General features: G+C 43.4%; 1 long non-coding RNA gene across 4 annotated transcripts in view; it reads right to left on the bottom strand.

The window, feature by feature from the left end:
• Nucleotides 1-1,235: 1,235 nt before the first annotated feature.
• Nucleotides 1,236-26,277, bottom strand: part of LOC132359293 (uncharacterized) — a 35,671-nt gene continuing 10,629 nt past the window's right edge. For 2 of the 4 annotated variants that reach the window (XR_009500801.1, XR_009500804.1), the window contains exon 3: nucleotides 1,236-2,550. This is a non-coding gene — a long non-coding RNA (uncharacterized LOC132359293). Of the gene's footprint in view, nucleotides 2,551-4,019; nucleotides 4,331-26,277 lie in introns of those variants that run through there. The other 2 variants (XR_009500802.1, XR_009500803.1) reach the window with 2 other exon arrangements.

Below are 26,277 nucleotides of genomic sequence, written 5' to 3'. Positions count from 1 at the left end.
GATTGGGCCTCTTGTTCTCTTTCCTCCATGCTTACCAGGAAAAGAGACCAAATATGACGCTGTGAAATGCATCTTGTCTCAAGCCCTTAGTCCTTCCACAGGCACGAGATGATCTGGAAGCAATTTATGTGGCATACTTTGCCCAAGACCAATTTGTCCAAGAGAGTGAACTCTGCTTTGTGCAATGGAGACAAGCAACATGAATTTCTGATTCTTTTTTATTGCACTAAAAGGATCGGATGCAAAACGAGGCCTTCTGAGATATCATGGAGATTCGGGAAAATCCTCGGAGGATTTGAGATTCTGGAAATCAATGAATCAACTTAATATACCCATATGTGCAGATTTTACATAAGTTACAGTTATATCATGGATGCTATCTGGGTAAAAAGTCATTATAAAATGTGGTTTGTTAGGGGCCAAATTTAAATCATTGGAAATAGCTCCTATACCACAGCAGTCTGCAGCCCAGCAGGATATAAACTGCTTACAAAAGGGAGCAAATGCATCCTTCATCAAATAACTCATCTCATCCAAACACCCTTGTCATATTCTGATTTGCTTTGATTTGGGGTCCAAAGTAAATATAAATAAATGCTCCCAAAAGAATAGTAATGACAATAAAACCATTTGGTGGAGAGTAAACCTCTGACTCAAGTCAATGTCGGCATATTTCTTCGATACTACAGCATTTTTAAATTTTATTTGCAACAGATAATTGGGGAAACTATACCTCTAAACACATCCCCCCCTCTCTCCATCTTCAATAATCTGTCAACCATTACATCCTACCTGGTAGCCGCACCAGTTTACCTGCATGTCCTGAAGTCAATACACTGTTCTGGGCCCCCTGATTTTACTTCTGCTGTTCTCAGAACCTGAACGCCCTTCCCATCTTCTCTCAAGCATGGCAAACTCCAGTCTCATCCTTTAAAAGTCTGCTCATTGACAAGGCCTTCCTTGGCCCCCTCACCCTACCTGTTTACCTACTTCAATTAGCACTTTTCTCACTGTCATTTGACAGTGGTGAACTGAATGATGAATTCCATAAAGTCATTTCAATATCTCCAGTGTCCTGCACAGTGCCTAGCCATGTTGGATGGATGGATGCATGGATGCCTGGATGGTAAAACTTGGATGGATGCGTGGATGGGTGAATGGCTGGTTGAACTTGGAAATAAAGGCATTTTTTTAAAATAAATTTATTTATTTATTTATTTATTATTTTTGGCTGTGTTGTGTCTTTGTTGCTGTGCGTGGGCTTTCTCTAGTTGCAGTGAGCAGGGGCTACTCTTCACTGCGGTGCGCGGGCTTCTCATTGTCGTGGCTTCTCCTGTTTCGGAGCTCGGGCTCTAGGTGCACAGGCTTCAGTAGTTAGGGCACATGGGCTCAGCAGTTGTGGCCTGCGGGCTCTAGAGCGCAGGCTCAATAGTTGTGGTGCACAGGCTTAGTTGCTCCGCAGCATGTGGGATGTTCCCAGGCCAGGGTTCAAACCCGTGTCCCTTGCATTGGCAGGCAGATTCTTTTTTTTTTTAAAGAAATTTACGTTCTTTTATTTATTTATTTATTTATTTATGACTGTGTTGGGTCTTCGTTTCTGTGTGAGGGCTTTCTCTAGTTGTGGCAAGTGGGGACCACTCTTCATCGCGGTGCGCGGGCCTCTCACCATCGCGGTCTCTCTTGTTGCGGAGCACAGGCTCCAGACGCACAGGCTCAGTAATTGTGGTTCACGGGCCCAGTTGCTCCGTGGCATGTGGGATCTTCCCAGACCAGGGCTCGAACCCGTGTCCCCTGCATTGGCAGGCAGATTCTCAACCACTGCGCCACGAGGGAAGCCCGGCAGGCAGATTCTTAACCACTGCGCCACCAGGGAAGCCCAGGCACATGGTTTTACTTGTGACATTTTATCCTTTGACTTAAATTGAGCAGGGTGTTGGTATAGGAACCATCTTACTTTCCAGGAAGTTCATAATGCCACTCATTCTTAGGCTGAAGTCAAAGCTCAGAGGGATTAGCCACTCCTTTATTTTACAGATAAAGTCATCACCCTCATGTTTTCATTCAACAAGCACTTATGAAGTTCTCACTATGTACCAGGCTCTCCACTCACAGCCTTGAGTCAAAATCCAATTACTGAATCAACCCAAGGGGATTTCTAGGAGTACACAGGGTCCAGGAGCAGCCTCTTTTCTCCAGCAGTGTTGGCAGTCTCCCTGCAGCAACCAAGAGCCTCTGGGGGAAGCAGAAGAATCTTCTTCTCAGGACGGGGTCGGGGATTCCTGCCCAGTGGTAGTTTGATTTGGCAAATCCTTACCTTTTTATGTGCCTCAGGTCCTTTGTGGAAGTAGGTAGGGTATCAACTCAACTCTTCCACGTAAAACAAACTGTCCTCCTCCTCTTCAGCTTCCTCCACCATCACTCCCTGCTCTGCACTGGGTCCTCCAGCAATGCTGAAAGGCCTGTGGCCCCTGTGTCCAGTAGAACACAAGGTCCGCCAGGAAAGGGACTTTGTTTTGTTTGCCACCATATATCCAGCACCTAGAACGACACCTGGAACATAATAGGCCATCAGTGAATGTTGATGGGATGAATTCCTGAACAAGATGTCATACCTTTATCTTTCCTAGTGACACCTCCTCTGTTTGGAATGTCCTTCCATCTTTCTTCAGCCTAACTCTTGTCATCCAGCAAGGCAACTCGGGCATGACCTCCCCTAGGAAGTCTTCCTTGAAGCACCTGGGCTGGATGGAACACCCTTCCTCTGGGTTTCCTGGCACCGTGTACATAGGCCTGTCTTATCACTAACCTCAGCATGCTGCATTTGTCTGTTATGTGTCTGCTTTCCATACTGGACTTTGAGATCGTGAAGACAGGAACCATATGCTATTCATCTTCATACCCTCAGCTCCGTGGCAAAGTGTCTGAAAGCACTCTCTGAAGATTTGTCAGGTTGAACTAAACAACCCCCCACAAGCGGCTGCAGATTGGGTCATACCAAATGTGATTGCTGATTCATTTGGTCATTTGGCAAATACTGATTGAAGGCCTACAATGTGCCAAGCACCATCTAGGTACTGGAGAGCCAGCACTGAGCAAACAGACAAAAATAATGATAATGATAATGCTCGTCAATTAGGCACAACCCAGATACTTTACCAGGCTAGTTAAGTGGTATGTGGAGTTAATATGAAGCCTGTTTTAAATTTCAGCTTTAACCATAATATTATTCAAGTTTAGGCAGGAAATTCAGGCCCTAATAACTCAGTTGTCTCTCTTTCCTGGGCTTCCGTGTCCCCACCCATATAATGAACACATTCTGTAGTCTCCCATGAGATATTCTGATATATGTTTATACAGGGTCCACTGAAATTCCTTGCACATTTTATTTTATTATTATTATTTTTTTAATTATTTATTTATTTATTTATTTTTGGCTGTGTTGGGTCTTCGTTTCTGTGCGAGGGCTTTCTCTAGTTGTGGTGAGCGGGGGCCACTCTTCATCGCGGTGCGCGGGCCTCTCACTGTCGCGGCCTCTCTTGTTGCGGAGCACAGGCTCCAGACGCACAGGCTCGGTAATTGTGGCTCACGGGCCCAGTTGCTCCGCGGCATGTGGGATCTTCCCAGACCAGGGCTTGAACCCGTGTCCCCTGCATTGGCAGGCAGATTCTCAACCACTGCACCACCAGGGAAGCCCTCCTTGCACATTTTTAAATCTCAATAATTTGCCTGGAAATGATTTGCAAATAGCAGTAAGTATTTCAAGGCCTAGAAGACGCTCCACAGTAACACAAAATGCATTTGTACTTAAGATCCCATGGTAAATAAAAAATTAAAATCCAATCAACTTTCAATTCAGTTGAAATTCAGTTTGCCTTTAAATTCCATTCATGGCTTTCTTTGATCAAACCCACTACCTATGCTACATTTAACAAACTTTTATTGAGTCCTTGTATTGTGTCAGGCACTGTAGTAGGCGCTAAAGAAAACCAAGATTAATAAGACATGATCTTGACCTTTATAGAGCTCCCAGTTTAGTAGGAGAGACTGAAACACACCTTACCTTCTGTAACACATGAGATAGAGATATTCTGCAACCCAGGTACACAGGAGCACAGAGGACAAACATATGCATCTTGCCTGGGGAGGTATCTGGGAAGGTTTGGGGAAAGTGGTGAGCCTAAGCCGAGCCTAAATCCATGAGTAGAGTTTGATAAACAGTGAAGAGAATGGAAAGGACAGGCTAGAGAGAGAAGTGACATGGGCACAGTGATGGAAGGCATTTGGCGCAGTCATGAAGGATGCTTGTCGTAGGCAGCTGGAGCAAACGCAACTGCAGGGGAAAGGAGAGAAAAAGGTGGGGAAGGTGAGACAGGATCTGATATTGACCAATAATAAGTTAGAATTTTATTCTGGAGATAATGGAGACTATTATTAAAGCTCAAATGTTTTAAAATTATGTGACACCTTTATGTATACATGTTATAAAGACATATATTGTATATACGTATAACTGAATCACTTTGCTGTACACCCGAAACTAACACAACATTGTAAATCAACTAGACTTCAACTTAGAAAAAAATTTTAAATTATCATATGATTTTGCTAAAAAAATTACATAAAATATTCTGTCACAAAAAACTGAATAAAGACCAATACCACCTGCCTTTTATGGAATACTTACTGTGTGTCAGGGGGTGCTGTGTTAAGCACCTGATAACCACTGTCACATTTTCTCTTCACAACAACCCTGAGATGTAGGTATCATGATTCCCATTTTACAGATGTGGCAATAAAGGTTCTTTTTCTGTTTTTTTTTTCAAATACCCTCCTTCTTTCCTACAACATCAATTCTTTTTTTTTTTTTAATTTATTTATTTTTGGCCATGTTGGATCTTCGTTGCTGCCCACAGGCTTTCTCTAGTTGCGGTGAGCGCGGGCTACTCTTCGATGTGGTGCACGGGCTTCTCATTGCGGTGGCTTCTCTTGTTGTGGAGCACGGGTTCTAGGCGCATGGGCTTCAGTAGTTGTGGCACATGGGCTCAGTAGTTGTGGCTCGTGGGCTCTAGAGCACAGGCTCAGTAGTTGTGGAGCACGGGCTTAGTTGCTCCGCGGCATGTGGGATCTTCCCAGACCAGAGCTCGAACCTGTGTTCCCTGCATTGGCAGGCGGATTCTTAACCACTGCGCCACCAGGGAAATCCACAATAGAGGTTCTGAATGGTTGAGTCTCCCAGTTAGTCTGTAACAGACCTGGAACTTGAATGCAGACGGATCTGACTTCAAAATCCATGATTTTAACTTCTAGGCTGCAACTTGTACAAACAATTAAAAAATTCAGGAATGAGGCGTTTACATAAAATTCTCTTTTTAGCCTTAGTATATATCAAAAAAATCATAAAATGTTCACACTCTTTAACCCAGCAATGAGATTTCTGGGAACAAATCTTAAAAAAGATCATTAGAAATTCACCCATATATGCATGTACAAAGATGATTATTGCAATGTTATTTATAATGGAGAAAAGTTGGAAGCAACCTAAGTGCCCAGCATTAGGGAAAGGGTTCATTATAAAATGGAGTATTATATAACCAGAAAAATTATGATGGCATAGGATAGAAAATTGTGTATATATAATCTGAACTGTGTAAAGAAAAAATGCACAGCAAAAAAAAAACAAAAACAAAAACACGGTGGAAGACACATGCCAAAGTGTAATTAGGCAGTGACCTCTATGAGGAGGTTAGGATTTTTTCCCCACATTCCAAATTTTCTACATTTGAGCACCTCATTCTTGAAATCAGGAAAAAATTAAGTTTAAAAAAATTAAGTTTAAAAAAATCCGTCTTTTTTTTTCCCATCCTATGTCTTTACTGGAGTCTTGTAAGCTGGGTCAGCCTAGGCAGTAGGTGAAATGAGAGATGTCACAGCCAAATCACCTCCCTGCCACTTGATGTCAGGACATGTAGATGTCAAAACATGGACCTAGCTGGTGTCATGGCCATGACATGCAAAGGTCTGAATTCAAATCATTCCATTTACTCAAAGATTCAAAGAAAGCAGAATCACTCATCTTAAAATCAAAAATATAAATTGCAGTGTTCTTGCAATTTGTTTAACACTTCTGTTAACTATTATCGTGTTTGTTCTTTAGCCTGACAGTGTTAATTCTTCAGGGGAGGTGGAGAGAAGGAGGAGAAAACAAATCCAGAACCTTGGGGCCCAACCTTGGGAAACAAACTCTTTGGTTAAGTGCTGAAACTTACCATAAGATTGGTGGGCCCTCTCAGAGGAATTAGAATTAAAGCTAATAACCCAATTTGGAATAATGTAAAGCTCTTTTTCGGGAAGTTTTTGACTCAACTGGGCTCATTATGCATGGGTTTAACGTGTAACAATTTGTTCTTGAAAGATAACATTATTGTTGGCAATAAAGATAGGAAGTGGAAATAAGTTTCAAATATGGAAAGCAGATTTATTTCTTGTTTCATCTGGACTTGTTCCGGGTCTCTGCTTATGAATCACACGGTGCTCCCCACAGTAAGATGCTGTCCATGCCGTTAGTTATGATAAATGGCCTGTAATTGTGAATCTGATATTGGTTTTCAATATTGAATCTATCATTCTGTCCTCTTAACAGATATTAAATACTTTTAAGAATTTATCCATTTGCCTGACCCATCTGTGATTTTTCAGTATGTAAAATTTATGTTTCCTAGTTTTTTGAGATTTTAACGGCCGAAAACATAATTAATAACGCTGAGTAATGGAGCTGACCTCTTTTAAACCTCATTCCCTTCCACTAAGCCAGACCATCCAAATTGAATCAAAATGTATCCGATGTAGAGACCCGAAAAGAAAATGGCCCTGGTGGGGTGCCTGATTTGAAATGCGCCTCCAGTGGGCTGGTCATCCTTTCACCTCTTTACCCGCTCCAAGCCCCCCCAGAGGGAGCCAAGCAGAGGCTGCCTGCACCTTTGCTCTCTCCTCCTTCTCCTCCCACTAGATGAGCCAACTCAGGCAGCCCTCCTCTCCCTCGGCTGCCTCAGTTTCTTCAGCGCGGGATGATTGATGAGGATAATAATGCAGCTTGTCTGGCTCCCTCGTGGAGAACGTTTTGTGAATTAATGGAAGCGTTCAGGCTGTGCACTTGAGGACAGCTCCATGGCTGCCCTGGAAGTGCCATCAAGCTTGGCTGGGAAGGATTCCTGCCCTTCGCTGCGGGGAAAGTGCGAAGGACGGCTGAAAGAAATCAGCCTGGGGGAAACAAGGCTGTGTGGAATACCAGCAATAACGCAGGACTTACCCTGACCCCTGGTTCTGTGCGTTTAAGGACACCCCTGCATGTTGCCACCAGAACAGCATGAAGCTAGCCCAGGGCCTGTGCCTTTGCTGGGTTTTGTTATTGCTGGGTTTTGTAGCCTACAAGACTACCTCTCATGGTTCCTGTAGTGTCTGCTGTGTTCGGTGGACACTTAGAGACACAAAGGCCTACAGACCTGAGCTCCTGAGGTCAGGGAACACGTTGGCCACCAGTCTTGGGGGACCCTCAGCCAGGGTCCGGGGAGGGGATGGAGCCAGGGCTGTGCACACACGCAGAAGGACAATGAGCCTCGTGGGAGGCCGGCGGGGATAAACAGAGCAACCCAGAGAGGGGGCCAGCTGAGTTTCCGGTCACGCTTAGGGAAGACAGAGGGTCACTTCTCAGGGTGACTCCAGATGAGCAGCCCCACTGCTGCCTCTGACCTGTGGATAATTGAAAAATAACTGCCTTTCCATCCCCGGAGGCCTAATTTCATATTCTTGCAGTGGCCCGATTGACTTTCAGTTCAATGCAAATCGGCTTCCTTGGAAGTTTTGTCTATTTAAGGATTATGGGCCAAGATCAAACCTATCAGAAGAAACTGGGAGCTGTCCACAGGGTCACTGAGAGGTGACAAGTTACCAAAGGGCCCCTGAGTCAAGAGGAAACTTCTTTTTTACTGCAAGCCAGAGGCCACCTGGTTCCAGACCTGGCCCATGTGTCCATATCAAACAAATTGTCCCAGTCTAGACCAGAAGCCAAGGCTCCAAACTCCCTATGCTGTTCTTCTCCTGCCCTACCAGGACGTGATTTACAAACTGTTATAAAAGAAAATATGCCTTCCCCAAATCCCAGGCATTTCACAACCTTTTGTAGATTCAGCTTTTATTCCCCACGTCTCTTGTTATACTTTTCATATCAATGGTTTAACCACCCCTCAAACCCATCCTCCTTCAACAGCAAAAGGTAATCTCAATCTGACAAATGTTTACTGAATACCTGTGAGTGCCTAGTTGCTTAGCACTGGGCAAACCGCTGTGGAGACACAAAAAAATATATATAGGGGCTTCCTTGGTGGTGCAGTGGTTAAGAATCCGCCTGCCAATGCAGGGGACACGGGTTCAAGCCCTGGTCCCGGAAGATCCTACATGCTGCGGAGCAACTAAGCTCGTGTGCCACAACTACTGAACCTGCGCTCTAGAGTCTGCGAGCCACAACTACTGAGCCCACGTGCTGCAACTACTGAAGCCCGTGCACCCTAGGGCCCGTGCTCCTCAACAAGAGAAGCCACCACAATGAGAAGCCTGTGCACCGCAACGAATAGTAGCCCCCGCTCGCCGCAACTAGAGAAAGCCCATGCGTAGCAACGAAGACCCAACACAGCCAAAAATAAGTAAATAAAATAAATAAATTTATTAAAAAAAAAAAATATATATATATATATAATACAGTCTCTACCCTCAGGTAGAACTAGTATTGGCACTGCACTTAATAATCAATTATTAAACATTTACTGCACGCCTGGCACTGTGCTGAATGCTGCAAAGACACAGGAAAAAGAATCATGCTTAGTCGCTTCCCAAGGAGCTTACCTTATTAGAGAGAGAAGATCTTAATATACAAACCAAGACTTTTTATAATGAAATGTTAAGTCGTGTGGTTGAGGCAATAAGTAGAAAAGAGTTCAGCAGGATCCATGTAGGCTGGAAATAATCTGAGTAAACCTTGTGGAAGAGGAGGCAGTGAAAAGGGGCATGAGAAAAGAATGGGATGGGGACAGGCAGAAAGGACAAGATAGATATTTTATGCGTGTGTGTTTGTGAGTTCTCAGGAATTGCTGTCTTTATTATTCAGGCCTTCAAATATCTGCCCACCCTTCTAGGTACTCACCTATACCTATTAGACTAAGGAAAGGGGCTACAAACATTTATGGAGCACCAACCTCTTGCCAAGAGGCATTCTTCACCTAGCATTCATTACCGTATTCATCCTTCACAACCACCCTCCCAAGAAGACATCACCATCCCCTTTTATGAAGAGGCCCCCAGAGCTCAAAGAGAAAATCATTTGCCCAAGGCTACATCACCAGTGTTGCCCAGGCTGGGCTTCAAACCTTGGTCTTGGCCTTCAGTGCTCAAAATCTTTTACCACAGAATCACACGGACTCTAGGAAGGAGTGAGTGGCAGTATTCCAACAAGGCCACGATCGACCAGAATCCAGAGGAAAGAGGAGGAGGAAGGGAATGGCATGGTGACTGCCCTTCTAAGCATGAGCAGCCAGGTGCGATGAAGGGCAGGGAAGAGCAACCAGTGGATCAGTCACCTTTAGAGACAGCCCGTTTCCTAGAGCTGACGTCCCAGCTCTGGCTCCCCACCATGATGGCTGCTCTTTCTGGCAAAATGCCAATTCTCCTGAAGATACAGGGCTCTCTCCTGCAGCAGCCGGGGTCCCCACGTGGTCTCCCTGTCCTTCATCCAGGACAAAGCAAGCTTAGTTAGGTTTGGTGCTCAGAGAGGGGCCATCTCTCAGCTCTGTCCTCTTCTAAGAGGCATGAGAGGGGAAAACCCTCACTGAGCCAGAAAATACATATCTTCTCAGCACTTAAATGAGTTCTGTTTTAAGCTAAGATCAGTGTAATTAATACTGTAAAAAAAATAAGACCAAAGGAAACCCCCTACTGTCCTTAATTAGGAGCAAGATGAGAAGGAAGAAGCTCTGGTGTAGTTTATTTAAAAGGCAGAATCCTGAAATGGGACCAAAAAAGAGAATAATTAAAATGAAGGTGTCATTATTGTTTTTTTAAAGGGTCTCTGCGGACAGAGGGGTCTGATTGGCAGACAAAACGCATGACGGGCATTTGCTCATTCTCAGAGTGACAGTTCTGAAGATGAATATGCAGGAAGCCCTGGGCTCCGGGACCTCTTTCCTACCTCCTACCTGCTTTCCAGTCAGATGGGAAAACAGGAAAATGCCATTTGGCTGGGGTTTGCCAGACAAGGAATACTACCCCTGGGTATATTAACATCAACCACAAGAAATGGTTAAATCTCTTAAACTCCCTTGGCATGAAGGAAGTGGGGTTACCACATTATTATTGTCATCATCGTATGGCTGTTGTTATTAACATTTATCCAGCACCAACACTGCACTTAGCACAGTGCAGAGCACAAAGGAAGATGCAGCTCCTGCTTTGAAAATAAACGTCTAGGTTCCTCTACTGGATTTATGCTCCAGCAGGGGGTAGGGTGGGGGGCAGGGCAGGGGGCAGGGACCAGGTTTCAGCAACACTGAAACACTCCACCCTCCACACCCCCGCCATACACTTTCTTATTTCCCTTGAGCAACTTGGGGTGTTCTCGAATCTGCTGTGTGTTCTGAGGCCTTATCTGGGTTCTGAGACCAAATCAGGGCTCAAAGAACAGGGCAGAGGGTGAAGCAGATGTGGGCAGCCAGGACTCTGAGACGGAGCAGGCAGGGAGCACGGGGAAAGAAAGCACAGTGTCTTCTCATGACTGGAGTGTGAGTCAAATTAGATACTTCACTTAGTGTCGCCATACTACTGTTCCAGCCCCCCTGTTTCTCTTACCACTTCATTCTGCGATCTCGCACTTTACAAATCCCCACATATACATTAAAAATCAAGAGCCACGCCATAGTAAATTTTATCCGTACAAGTCTTTGGAACACAAAAGCATTGATAAGTGTCCATGGACATCTAAGAAATACACAAATATTATACACGCACATCAGTTCTTCAAGCAAAAGTCCCACTTCCCACTGCCAAATGTTATTTTTTACAGCAGCTCTGTGAGATGAGTGAAGGCGTATATTTCACCAGTGAGCCACTTTTTATACAGTGAAAGAAAAAAAAAAAGCCCCAACACTTTTATTGCTTTTTAACCAACAGGATTTCTGAATGCAAATGAGTGAATCACCTTTGCCATGATTGGCTGCCTGAGTTTCCTTGTCACACAGACAGCAGGCTCAGTGGACGTGACTTGTATTCTCATGAGTCCAGGGAAAGATAAAAGACTGACATTGCTACCAGTGAATTATGAGATTTGTCTTTATCAGTAAAAATAAGGTCATAACTGTGCCCAGCCATCGCCTATTATATGTATGTTCCATCTACTTTTCTGTATAATGAGATCCACTGTGCCAGAGTGAACTAGAGTAGACTGGTGTATACATTAGCTATTTTAAAAAGCTGCATTAAGTCTTTAAGGCCACCAGTGTACCTTTTAATGCATTGACGCCACTCTTCAATAGATACCTATCTCCTTTACTTCTGACCTGCATTTTGATGACAATCTGGTGAAAAGGTAGCTGGAAGGACTCTCCTAGGTATATTCGAAATTAGAGAGAGAAAAAACAATGTTGCACGACAACCAGATCCTCAACGGAAAACTACCCAATCGTGGAACTGAGTTCCTTGTAGCAATTTCTAAAGAGAACAATTCATTAAATAGTTAATTATTTTGGCATTCACTTCTGGAGCAATTTCTCTGTGCAAGGCACTAGGCAGACCTCTGAAGTTCCAGCTCTTCCAAAGCTAACAAGAGGAGATGTGTTTTACATCATGGAAGTTCTTTAGGAGGAGAATGATAAAGGAGATCATGGATATTTTCTGAAACACTGTTTTGGAAATAGTTTGAGAAACTTGTTTTTGTGTCTAAAACAAGCTGACAGACTCGGGCACCGGGAGCCTGCTGAGCTCCCAGGCCAATCCACTGCCCTCCAAAGCCCCCTCCAGGCTGTGTGGGCCCTTGGGGGCATAGGAAGGAGGCTGAGGGGAGAGCAGGAGAGGCAGGGCACAAGGGGCCCTCAGGGAGGAGCGGGAGAGGACTGGAGGGCGATTGCTCCACCAACTCAGGCACGGGGAGCCTGCTGAGCTCCCAGGCTGGTCCCCCGCCCTCCAAGGCCCCCTGTTGCCCCCACCCCCAGCTGCACTGGTCCTGGGGGCATAGGAGGGAGGCCCGGCAAGTCAGGAGAGGCAGGCGGGAGGGGCCCTCCCAGACCCCAGACAGGAGGAGCAGGAGAGGAGAGGAGGGCGTTTGCCCCACCCACTCCAGCCCAGGAAGCTTGCTGGGCTCCCAGGTGAGGTCCCCTGCCCTCTGAGACTAGGGGTGGCGGGCACGCCTGCGCCCCTTCTGTTCCTTGAGCCTAAGCCCCACCCTGCACAGCCCCCAGGGCCTTTTCCAGCCCTGTGGGTCCTGAGCATTGGCTCTGCCCACCGCCCAAACCTCACCCTTGCTTAGGCCCCACAGCTAAGCAAGGGCTTAGAGCTGTGGCTCTCCACGGCCAAGGCCTTCCACCCTGCCCCCCTGCTTTTATTTTTTTCCCTCCTCCTCTTTTTTACTATTGTGGTACTGATGTACCTTCCAGTGTTGATTCATCTATATTTTTATTTTTACATTCTTTCCAACATATCTGTTAGTTTCCTAGTCTAATTTTATTTTTTACTTTGTTATTGTTCTCTTTTTTTTTTTTTTGCCACCCCATGCAGCTTGCAGGATCTTGGTGCGCAAGCCCCTGGTTCAGGCAGAAGCTCCTGCAGTCAGAGCTCCGAGTCTGAACCACTGGACTAACAGAGAACCTCAGACCCCAGGGAATATTCATCAGAGTGAGGTCTCACAGAGCTCCTCATCTCAGCACCAAGACCCAGCTCTACCCATAGCCTACAAACTCCAGTGTTGGAAGCCTCAGGCCAAACAACCAGTAAAACAGGAATGCAATCCCACTCATGTAAAAAAAAAAAAAAATGAGACAGCAAAAAAATATGTCACAGATGAAGGAGCAAGGTAAAAACCTACAAGACCAAATAAATGAAGAGGAAATAGGCAATCTACCTGAAAAAGAATTCAGAGTTATGATAGTAAAGATGACCCAGAATCTCGGAAATAGAATGGAAGCACGGATTGAGAATATACAAGAAATGTTTTCTAAAGATCTAGAAGAACTAAAGAACAAACAAACAGATGAACAACACAATAACTGAAATGAAAAATACACTAGAAGGAATCAATAACAGAATAACTGGGTCAGAAGAACAAATAAGTGGGCTGGAAGACAAAATGGTGGAAATAACTGCCAAGGAGCAGAATAAAGAAAAAAGAAGGAAAAGAATTGAATACAATCTTGGAGACCTCTAGGACAACAGTAAACACACCAACATTCGAATTATAGGGGTCCCAGAAGAAGAAGAGAAAAAGAAAGGATCTGAGAAAATATTTGAAGAGATTATAGTGGAAGACTTCCCTAACATGGGAAAGGAAATAGTCACCCAAGTCCAGGAAGTACAGAGAGTCCCATACAGCATAAACCCTAGGAAAAACACACAAGACACATACTAATCAAACTAACAAAAATTAAATTCAAAGAAAAAATATTGAAAGCAGCAAGGGAAAAACAAAAAATAACATACAAAGGAATCCCCATAAGGTTATCAGCTGCTTTTTCAGTGGAAACTCTGCAGGCCAGAAGGGAGTGTCAGGATACACTTAAAGTGATGAAAGAGAAAAACCTACAACCAAGATTACTCTACCCAGCAAGGATCTCATTCAGATTCGATGGAGAAGCCAAAAGCTTTTCAGACAAGCAAAAGCTCAGAGAATTCAGCACCACCAAACCAGCTTTACAACAAATGCTAAAGAAACTTCTCTAAGTGGGAAACACAAGAGAAGAAAAAGACCCACAAAGACAAACCCAAAACAATTAAGAAAATTGTAATAGGAACATACATATCGATAATAACCTTGAATGTAAATGGATTAAATGCGCCAACCAAAAGGCACAGACTGGCTGAATGGATACAAAAACAAGACACATATATATGCTGTCTACAAGAGACCCACTTCAGACCTAGGGACACATACATACTGAAAGTGAAGGGATGGAAAAAGATATTCCATGCAGATGGAAATCAAAAGAAAGCTGGAGTAGCAATACTCATATCAGATAAAATAGACTTTAAAATAAAGACTGTTAAAAGAGATAAGGAGGGACACTACATAATGATCAAAAGATCAATCCAAGAATATATAACAATTATAAATGTTTATGCACCCAACATAGGAGCACCTCAATACATAAAGCAAATGCTAACAACCATGAAAGGAGAAATCGAATAATAGTAGGGAACTTTAACACCCCACTTACACCAATGGACAGATCATCCAAACAGAAAATAAATAAGGAAACACAAGCTTTAAATGACACAATAAACTAGATAGATCTAATTGATATTTATAGAACATTCCACCTCAGAGTGGTAGAATACACTTTCTTCTCAAGTGCACAAGGAACATTCTCCAGGATATATCACATCTTGGGTCACAAATCAAGCCTCAGTAAATTTAAGAAAATTGAAATCATATCAAGCATCTTTTCTGACCACAATGCTATGAGATTGGAAATCAATTATAGGAAAAAAACGTAAAAAACACAAATACATGGAGGATAAACAGTGTACTACTAAATTACCAAGAGAGCACTAAATAAATCAAAGAAAAAATTTTTTAAATACATAGAAAAAAATGACAATGAAAACACGACGACCCAAAACCTATGGGATGCAGCAAAAGCAGTTCTAAGAGGGAAGCTTATAGCAATTCAATCTCACCTCAAGAAACAAGAAAAATCTCAAATAAACAATCCAACCCTACACTTAAAACAACTAGAGAAAGAAGAACAAAGAAAACCCAAAATCAGTAGAAGGAAAGAAATCATAAAGATCAGAGCAGAAATAAATGAAATAGAAATGAAGGAAACAATAGCAAAGATCAATAAAACTAAAAGTTGGTTCCTTGAGAAAATAAACAAAATTGATAAACCCTTAGCCAGACTCATCAAGAATAAAAAGGGAGAGGATGCAAATCAATAAAATTAGAAATGAAAAAGGAGAAATCACAACTGACACTGAAGAAATACAAAGGATTATAAGAGACTACTACAAACAACTAAATGCCAATAAAATGGACAACCACGAAGAAATGGACAAATTCTTGCAAAGGTGTAACCTTCCAAGACTGAACCAGGAAGAAATAGAAAATATAAACAGATCTATTACAAGTAATGAAATTGAAACTGTAATTAAAAATCTTCCAACAAACAAAAGTCCAGGACCAGACGGCTTCACAGGTGAATTCTATCAAACATCTAGAGAAGAGCTAACACCCATCCTTCTCAAACTCTTCCAAAAAATTGCAGAGGGAGAAACACTCCCAAATTCATTCTACGAAACCACCATCACCCTGATACCAAAACCAGAAAAAGATATCACAGAAAAAGAAAATTATAGACCAATATCATTGATGAACATAGACGCAAAAATCCTGAACAAAATACTAGTAAACAGAATCCACCAGCACATTAAAAGATCATACACCATGATCAAGTGGGATTTACCCCAGGGATGCAAGGATTCTTCAGTATACGCAAATCAAACAATGTGATACACCATATTAACAAATTGAAGACTAAAAACCATATGATCATCTCAATAGATGCAGAAAAAGCTTTTGACAAAATTCAACACCCATTTATGATAAAAACTCTCTAGAAAGTGGGCGTAGAGGGAACCTACCTCAACATAATAAAGGCCATATACGACAAACCCACAGCAAACATCATTCTCAATGGTGAAAAACTGAAAGCATTTCCACTAGGATCAGGAACAAGACAAGGATGTCCACTCCCGCCACTCTTATTCAACATAGTTTTGGAAGTCCTAGCCACAGCAATCAGAGAAGAAAAAGAAAGAAGAGGAATACAAATTGGAAAAGAGGAAGTAAAACTGTCACTATTTGCCAATGACATGATGCTATATGTAGAAAATCCTAACGATGCCACCAGAAAACTACTAGAGCTAATCAATGAATTTGGTAATGTTGCAGATACAAAATTAATGCACAGAAATCTCTGGCATTCCTATATACCAACAACGAAAAATCAGAAAGAGAAATTAAGGAAACACTCCCATTTACCATTGCAACAAAAAGAATAAAATACCTAGGAATAAACCTGCCTAAGGAGGTGAAAGACTTGTACACAGAAAACTATAAAACACTGATGAAAGAAATCAAAGATGACATAAACAGATGGAGAAATATACCATGTTCTTGGATTGGAAGAATCAATATTGTGAAAATGACTATACTACCCAAAGCAATCTACAGATTCAATGCAATCCTTATCAAACTACCAATGGCATTCTTCACAAAATTAGAACAAAAAACCTTACGATTCGTATGGAAACACAAAAGACCCCGAAAAGCCAAAGCAATCTTGAGAAAGAAAAACGGAGTTGGAAGAATCAGGCTCCCTGACTTCAAACTATACCACAAAGCTACAGTAATCAAGACAGTATGGTACTGGCACAAAAACAGAAATATAGATCAATGGAACAGGATAGATGCCCAGAGATAAACCCACGCACGTATGGGCACCTAATTTACGACAAAAGAGGCAAGGACATACAATGGAGAAAAGACAGCCTCTTCGATAAGTGGTGCTGGGAAAACTGGACAGCTACATGTAAAAGAATGAAATTAGAACACTCCCTAACACCATACACAAAAATAAACTCCAAGTGGATTAAAGACTTAAATGTAAGACCAGACACTGTAAAACTTTTAGAGGAAAACACTCTTTGACATAAACCACAGCAAGATCTTTTTTGACCCACCTCCTAGAGTAACAGAAATAAAAACAAAAATAAACAAATGGGACTTAATTAAACTTAAAAGCTTTTGCGCAGCAAAGGAAACCATAAACAAGACAAAAAGACAACCCTCAGAATGGGAAAAAATATTTGCAAATGAAACAACAAAGGATTAATCTCCAAAATATACAAACAGCTCATGGAGCTCAATATCAAAAAAACAAACAATCCAGTTAAAAAATGCATGGAAGACCTAAATAGACATTTCACCAAGGAAGATGTACAGATGGCCGAGAGGCACATGATAAAGATGCTCAACATCACTAATTATTAGAGAAATGCAAATCAAAACTACAATGAGGTATCACCTCATGGCAGTCAGAATGGCCATTATCAAAAAATCTAGAAACAATAAATGCTGGAAAGGGTGTGGTGAAAAGGGAACCCTCCTACACTGTTGGTGGGAATGTAAATTGATACAACCACTATGGAATACAGTGTGGAAGTTCCTTAAAAATCTAAAAATAGAACTACCATATGACCCAGAAATCCCACTACTGGGCATATATCCTGAGAAAACCATAATTCAAATAGAGACATGCACCACAATGTTCATTGCAGCACTATTTACAATAGCCAGGACATGGAAGCAACCTAAATGTCCATCAACAGATGAATGGATAAAGAAGATGTGGCACATATATACAATGGAATATTACTCAGCCATAAAAAGAAATGAAATTGAGTTATTTGTAGTGAGGTGGATGGAGTTAGAGTCTGTCATACAGAGTGAAGTAGGTCAGAAAGAGAAAAACAAATACTGTATGCTAATGCATATATATATATATAGAATCTAAAAAAAAAAAAAAAGTGGTACTGATGAACCTAGTGGCAGGGCAAGAATAAAGAGGTAGACACAGAGAATGGACGAGGACATAGGCTGGGAGGGTGAAGCTGGGGCAAAGTAGGAGTACCACCGACATATATACACTACTGAATGTAAAATAGTTGGCTAGTGGGAAGCAGCCGAATAGCACAGGGAGATCGGCTTGGTGCTTTGCGATGACCTAGAGGGGTGGGACAGGGAGGGTGGGAAGGAGGCTCAGGAGGGAGGGGATATGGGGACACGTGTATGCATATGGCTGATTCGCTTTGTTGTGCAACAGAAACTAACACGGTATTGTGAAGCAATTATACCCCAATAAAGATCTATTAAAAACAGAAATAAAAAATAAAACAAGCTGACACTAAATCCTATGGAAAATGAGGCTTTTTATGTGTAGGATTGAAAAAAGTGAAAGATTCTGAAAACGGTATCTCTTCCACATAGTCTTTGGCCTCGAACTTGCAGCCTCAGTTTCCTTGCAGCTACTTCTGCGATAACAAGTGCCCCTATTCACTGCCACAACACAGGAGACGAGATTCCCTCAATAAAGTCTCCTCTCCCACAGCAGCAACAAAGGCTGGGCAGCCCAGCAGTGGGACTGGGACTGTGAGGGTGACAGAGATAAGAGACACAGGTCTGGGTCCTCAAGCAGCTCACAAATCATTCACTGAATAAATAATTCTTGAGCACCTACAACGTGCAATTGCTCTATTTGGCTAGCTGTGCTTTGAGGGCACAATCAAAGTCAAGGGCGAAAACAATTGAGAGCCTTTTTTTAATACACAAAGAACCCATTCATTCGTTCCCTCACTGATTCATTCAATTCACTTTTATTGAAAACCTAATATGTGCCAGACATGGTTCTAAGCCCTGGGGATCAGTGAACAAAACAAAGTCCCTGTCCTCGTGGAGTTTACACCCAATGGGAGAGACAGACAATAAAAAGCACATACATGATATATACATATTTTACACATATACATTTATATTGAGGTGTGTATAATATAGTGGATTCTGGATCCCAATCGCTTTGGTTCAATCCCGCCTCTGTCAATTACTAGCTGTAGAGCCTTAGGGAAATTATTTAGCATATTTACATATAATATATGCAAAGCGTTTAGAACAGAGCCAGGTACATGGTTAGTATTATACGTGTGTGCCATTAATATAAATTCCCTACTTACCAGGTAGAGCTAAAGTGAGGAATTTTAAAAAAAGACACAGATGATGGGGGTGATCAGAGAAGGCCTCTCTGAAGGAAGGGACATTTGAACTGAGACCTGAATGAGATAAGGGTGAGAGCCATGTTGGTAACCAGGGAACAGCACTTCAGGCAGAGAGAATGGCGGGTGTAAAATCCCTGTGGTAGGATCATGCCTGGGGTGACAAGGAGCAGCAAGTTGCTGAGAATGGCTGAAGCAGAGAAGGAAGAAGGGAGGCCGGTGAGGTGCCCGTGGGCTGGTGACATCAGGCCTTGTAGGCCAGAGTAGGGGTCTTGGATATTATTCTAAGAGTAATGAGAAGTCAACAGAGGGTTCTGAGCAACAGAGTGACAAAATTTCTGTTTTAAAATCTTCTTTGTATGATGGTTCCTCAAAACATTAAAAATATAATTACTATGCAATCCAACAATTCCACTTCCGGGTGTATATCCAAAAGAATTGAAAGTAGGGCCTCAAAGAGATATTTGTATGCCTTTGTTCATAGCAGCATTATTCACAATAGCCCAGAGGTAGAAGCAACCAAAGAAAGGACATTCTGACACATGTTACAACCTGGATGAACCTTGAGGACATCATGCTAAGTGAAACAAGTCAGTCACCAAAAGACAAATACTATATGATTCCACTTAGACAAGGTACCTAGAAGTGGCAAATTCATAGAAACAGAAAACAGAATAATGGTTGCCAGGGACTGGGGTAAGCGGGTAATGGGGGGTTGTTTAATGGGTACAGAGGTTCAGTTTTGCAACATGAAGATTTATGGAGACGGGCTGCACAACAATGTGAATGTACTTAACTGCTGAACTATATACTTAAAAATGGTTAAGATGTTGTATGTATTTTAACACAATTTTTTAAAAATCTGTGTGGAAAATAGACTGGTGGCAAGTGAGAGCGGAACAGGTGTTTGTTTTCTATTGCTACACAACAAACTAACCCAAAACTTAGTGGCTTAAAACGAGCATTTTATTCTCTCTCACAATTCTGTGGGTCAGTTGGGCTCAGCTGGATGGTTCTTCCGCTCCAGGTGACATCAGTCTGGGCTGCAGTCTATGAGGGTACCACTGGCTGAAATGCCCAGGATGCTCACCCACAAGCCTGGCACCTCTGTGGGGACCATGAAAAGGCTGGGCTCAGCTGGAACTCTGACAGGGGGGCTTCTCCCTCACTCCACACAGCCTCAGGGCCTCTACCCCCTCATGTGGACTTTCCACGTGGCCCCTTCACTTTGTCTCTCCAGCAGAGTAGCTGGACTTCTTACAGGTGGCTCAAGGGCTCTCAGAAGTACAAAAGCCTTCTGAATGCTTATGCCAAAAATGCACCGAATCACATCTTTCCACATTCTGTTGATTAAAATGGGTCACAGACCAGCTGAGATCCAATGCTGCAGAACCAGATGGGCGTGACTCCTAGGAGGCCTGATTCACTGGGGACCATCTTTGGACAGTAACTAGGTGGTTATTGCAGCAATCCACGTGAGAAAAAGCAAAGGCTTCGACCAGGATAACAGCAGTGGAGGTGGTGAGAAATGGTTTATTTAGAATATATTTTGAAGGTAAAATCAGAAAAATTTACTGATGACTCAGATATAAGCTAAGAGAAAATAAAAACAGCCAAGGATGAGTCTAAGTTTTTTGGCCAAGCTGGTGGTGTCCTTAGTCACCCAACCAAGTGTCAGCAAGAGAAGTGGGCTTGGAGCCTTGGGGTCAAATCCTGCCTCTGTTATTTATCACCATATTATCTTGGTAACTCGATGTCTCTGAGCTTCTACTTCCTGATCTGGAAGATGAGGATAATACCTGCTCACCCTTGGTTGTAAGGTCAGCATAGGATCCAATGAAATCTTGTATGTGAAAGCAACCGCCTTGAGTTCATCACAGATGCAGTGGCCGTAGGAAAACCACACACCTTGAAATCATGAAATCTGGTTCCATCCCAGGTCCCTCTTAGACTTGTTGTAAGAACTTGAGCAAGTCATTTAACCTCACTTTGTATGTTTCCTTATAAACTCAGGCCGTAATATTTGCACTGCGTGTGTCAAACGCATTCTGTGAGAATCAATCACAAGAACATGGAAAGCACTTTTGAAAAGGCATAAGACGGCAAATGGAAGGTATTATTATTGCATCACTAATGACAGATCCAATATCTAGGCTTGGGGTAAAAAAACAACAACGATAGGGTAGAATCTATATAATCCACCGTTTCTCATGTGACCCAGGGGTTCCAGGCTTGGCTTAAGGAACAGCCAGGGGAGAATACCATTCAGAGCCGCTGTAAAAAACACAACCCATAATTGCAAGTCAATCATACACATGGCACGAGAGTTGGTGAGTTATTCATAATAATGGAATACAGATAACAAGCTTGTATTTGTAGCACTTTCACTCTGAGGGAAACTGTTTTGTTACTTGGTTTTTTTAATGCACGGGAAAACTAAGGGGTGAAAGCAGCAGGTCATGTCATGGAAGCAAAGAAACAGCAGGAGCTGAGAAAAGAAAGGCCCAAATAAACGTCTTTCTTCAAAGGCGAGTGCGTGACATCTGGGACCAGGCCAGGTTCTGGAACCCAGGGCAAGGATAGCAGGACAGGAAGAACTCCAACATCCCCAGTAGCCAAAGAGAGCCTTTGGGTTTTAAGGGCTCATCTGAAAGACACCGGCGCAGTAAATAGCCTGGTATTCAATTTATTCTCTGCAGAGGAATAAAAGACTGAGTCAATGCTGCAAGGATGTGAACTTGGGTTCTGAGGGAGTCAGGTGCGCCGGATGGTTTAAACACTAAACCGGCCCCTTCAGGCAGGGGAGCATAGGACATGGAAAGCAGTCATCGCCTTTTAAAAAGAGTGTTTCTGTTTTCATTATCTTTTAAGGCTGTAGTCAGTGTTGAACGATAATAAGAAACTGGCATGGGGAAAAAAATGCGCCCAGTCACAGGCGTACACAATAAAAATGCTATTATAGACTTTTGTGAATATAAATAGTTTTTAAAATGAGGCTGCTAAGACTGGCATCTTAGATGCTACCTGAAAAAGAGTCATGTTTATATATTCCAACAGTTGCACCAGTCCCTGGTCTCAGCTTTCCACCGCACAATGGGCTGGGTAAGTTTTTTGGAATGAATATCAATGCAGACCAGTTGTGGGGCAAAGAAGGGAGGCGAGGATTGAAGTGGAGGGAGCACAGATAGCAGAGAAAAAGGACTTGATGCCCGACAGGGGAAAACTGAAGAGGACAGAGGAATAGGAGGAATAAAAAGGAATAAGGACGGGTTTACTCAGAATCCTGTTAACAATGCATCCTCAATTGGCCCTAGGAACCGGCTTCGCTTGGTGATTTTGTCCCTGCATTTAGCCACAATCCCAGACAGTCAGGGTGGCGGTTTCTTTGCTTTCCCCCATTCTGGTGAAGGCATGGCAGTAATTAATGAGTATTCAGCAAAAACATAATAATGTCCCTGCTGAAATTTCCTGTAATGGAGTTATTCCCCCCTGCCCCCATATACACATGAGCTCACAGACGTCAAGGGGGCCTAGCTGAAAAGCAGGGGCACTTTGAAACTCCATTGCGGGGAATCCCCTGGCAGTCCAGTGGTTGGGACTCTGTGCTTCCACTGCGGGGAGCACAGGTTCGATCCCTGGTCAAGGAACTAGGATTCCTCAGGCCTGGTGGCCAGCCAAAAAAGAAAAAGAAAAAAGAAACGCCATTGTCAAGGTCAAAGCTCGGTGTGAACAATATAAAGTGAGCATAAGCAAGGGTTTTCTGACACTGGGGAGTGTTGAACCCCGGAAGCATAATCAAAAGAGCTTGTAGAATTTCAGAGGCATGGGCCTTCCCGAAGGTGGAGATACGGGGTAGAATAACCACTGCACATCTCTCATATCATTCAGGTACAAATACTTACTCAACCAGGCAACGATTCGTGGTGGTTGGTCTGCTGATTCTGAGACTACTGACCATCAGCTGGAAAGGCAATGGGGGCATGGAGGTCTACCGAGTGAGTTTCAGCATCCACGATAGGTCCCATCCACTTACTGGTGTTGAGCCCGCAGAGTGTGCGTAAAGAGACGAACACATACAGATGGAAAGCACCACAGGGTAGTTGAGAATGTGGCACCGGAGCTGGGTCATTGCCATCTGGGCGCCCCATGAGGGCCTCAAAGCAGGACTCAAATCAGCCTGCTCTTCTCGCCATCTCTCAGTGGACCTCCCGCCACTCTTGGCTCTTGTAGCCTGTGGCACCACCGTTGTCCTAGTTTCCGACTCCAAACTGAGAGTCATCCCTCCGTGATGCCGTCGCTGCTCCTCCTCCTCCTCCCCGTTCATGGCAATCTGTCTGCCACCAAGTCCTTTAAGACTCTCCCCCATCTATCCCTTCTTTTCAAGTCCCTCTGACCTACCCAAGTTGAAGCCATTTCTCCTCTGTAGTCTCCTTCCTGCTCTCATTTCCTTCTTCTTCCTCCAAACCATCCAGACATTGTGTCCAGATTGATCTCCCAATGTATGAATTGGCTCATACCATTCCTCTGCTCAAAAACTTTCAAGGGCTCCCCACTGCCTGTGCAACAAAGCCCAGGATTAGGTACCCTGTCATTCAGCCAAAGCCACCTTCCGTTCTCCCATCGTCACACGTCTGCTTGGTGTTTTACCTTCTGCTCTGCTTACACTCAGTTCAACCACCACCTCCACTGCCTGGCCATCCCCTGGCCTGAAATGACATTTCTCTTCCCTGAAACTATAGACAGTATACTTAGAGTCTCTAAGTGTATTTGGCAATACTCTTCCAAATACACGTCCACGTGGCAATTCACGGCTCACTACCTGTGGCATCTTATCTGTTTCACATGACATTGTGCTGTTATTTAATGTTTTGCCTCTTTGTGTCTCCACTGCCTGATCAGGTTGAAAGCTCCTTGGTCTGCAAGCACTGCCCACATCTTAATTTGCTGGTGTCCCTTAACCAACTGCTATGAACAGAGTAGGTGCTCATTAAATACTTATCAACTTAGGAGGGGAAAACCTTAAGAGCATTCTTCTCACAAAGGTCTTGAAAGTCAGCAATCTGTTCTGGAAATTACAGAAAAGGACTGCCTTCCCAAAAGGCTCCAGCTCTGGATGAGGCAACACTCCCCCTATGACCCACTTCATCTTGCCTCCACAGCTCAACTCAAATTAAAAATTCAAGAGCTTTGCTGGAAACACCTGCCAGGAGTCAACACAGATCCCAGAGAGGAAATTCCATAAAGGCCCCCGGATCTAACCCAATCATGATGAGGTTAATTTTGGCTCATGACACAGCAAGCCCCACAGTTGGGGTTACAAGGACAGGCTCTGGCCTGAGCAGAGTGACAGCACATCCAGGCCCCCGGGGGTACACACGTGCCCACCTGCATGCAGACTCAGACATACATAATCATCCTCAGCAGAATTTTCAAACTTCATTCCCAAATAGCCCATGGAATTGAATTTCTGGTATCTGAGTGCATATATGGATAGGCATTTTCCATTGCTTGTTTACGCAGAGTATAAAACATCACTGTAGAGGAGGCGCCAATTTATGAACAGTTTGCCTGCTTCAGGTTCATTTGTTGGCTATTTGGAACTCAGAACGCATTTTTCCCTGGAAGCAACAGTGTGCCCAAGCCCACTTAACCCTTAACATACTGTGTTTTAGTACCACAAAATGATTTTCATTCTATTCATCGGGGGTTTGCAAACTCACATGCCTGTAGTGGCCAGGTGGACAATGTAAATGCGGAGAGTTGGGTCAGGAGACCAGGGAATGATGGAGACCACTGCGCATGTCCCAGCTAAAGGGCGCAGCCCCTCCCCGCCTCCAGCAGTGGCTGCCCTGGGAGAATGCAGGCCCAGTGCAGCAGATCAGGAGAAGCCAAAAACCAAACTCTCAGGTGAAAATAGTTGGTGAAAAGATTTATACACAGTGTAGATGAAATAAGACACATCATTGGGCTGAAATTGGGCTCATGCTTGCAACCTCTACTTAATAATGTTGCTTCTTTGAGGAAAAAAGCATTTAAAAAAAAAAGCTTTTTAATTTCTAGAAATCAACACCAGGAAAGTACTTCCCCTCTTCTGGTGAGGTGGGTGGCTCTTCCTGGGTACCAGTCCTTGCATAAGAGAAGGCTAATGTCTCTGGGGTTCTTAAAACCCAAGGCTGCTGTAGGGTGCCTGGTCTAAATCTAAGCCTCACACCTGGCCCCGTCACTGAGTGTGAAGATATGGCCTTTCCACTCCTTTCTGATGTGTCAGGGTCATTTGTTCAGAGGGTATGTGTAAGTCAGGACCTGCCCGTGTTTTGCTTTATGTTGTGGTGCTGGTTGTTACTATTGCTCTATTATTTTGTATGTTTTTGTTTGTTTGTTTGTTTTTACTGATTATAAATGTTATATAAGTTCACTATAGAAAATCTGTACATTTTTCCCTCCTTGAAGTAATCACTGTTAATAGTGATTTCCTGTTTTTCAATCTTTTCCTTTCTAATTTTTTTCACATTACGTAAGGGTAGTGGGTTGAATGATGCCCTCCACTCCACTTCCCCCTAAAAAATTATGTCCACGTCCTAATCTCTGGAACCTGTGAACATGGCCTTACTTGGAAAAGGAGTCTTAAGGATCTTGAGATGAGAATTTAGCCCATGGCACCACCGTTGCCCTAGTTTCCAGCTCCAAATCTAGTTATCCCTCCATGATAGATTATCCAGGTAGCTCCTAAGTCCAATGACAAATATGCTTAGAAGAGACAGACAGAGGAGACACACAGAAGAGGAGAAAGCGGGGCTTCCCCAGTGGCTCAGTGGTTAAGAATCCGCCTGCCAACGCAGGAGACACGGGTTCGAGCCCTGGTCTGGGAGGATCGCACATGCCGCAGAGCAACTAAGCCCGTGCGCCACAACTACGGAGCCTGCGCTCTAGAGCCCGCGAGCCACAACTACTGAGCCCGTGTGCCACAACTACTGAAGCCCGCGCGCCTGGAGCCTGTGCTCTGCAACAAGAGAAGCCACCGCAATGAGAAGCCCACGCACCACAACGAAGAGTAGGCCCCGCTCACCGCAACTAGAGAAAGCCTGTGTGCAGCAACAAAGACCCAACGCAGCCAAAAAAAAATAAAAAAAATAAAAAAATAAAAAATAAATAAAATAAAATAAAATAAATAAATAAATAAAAAAGAAGAGGAGAAAGCAATGT

The sequence above is a fragment of the Balaenoptera ricei genome, chromosome 2, assembly GCF_028023285.1.
Source record: "Balaenoptera ricei isolate mBalRic1 chromosome 2, mBalRic1.hap2, whole genome shotgun sequence".
NCBI classification, from domain to species: domain Eukaryota; kingdom Metazoa; phylum Chordata; class Mammalia; order Artiodactyla; family Balaenopteridae; genus Balaenoptera; species Balaenoptera ricei.
This window is presented reverse-complemented; position numbering and strand designations above follow the sequence as displayed.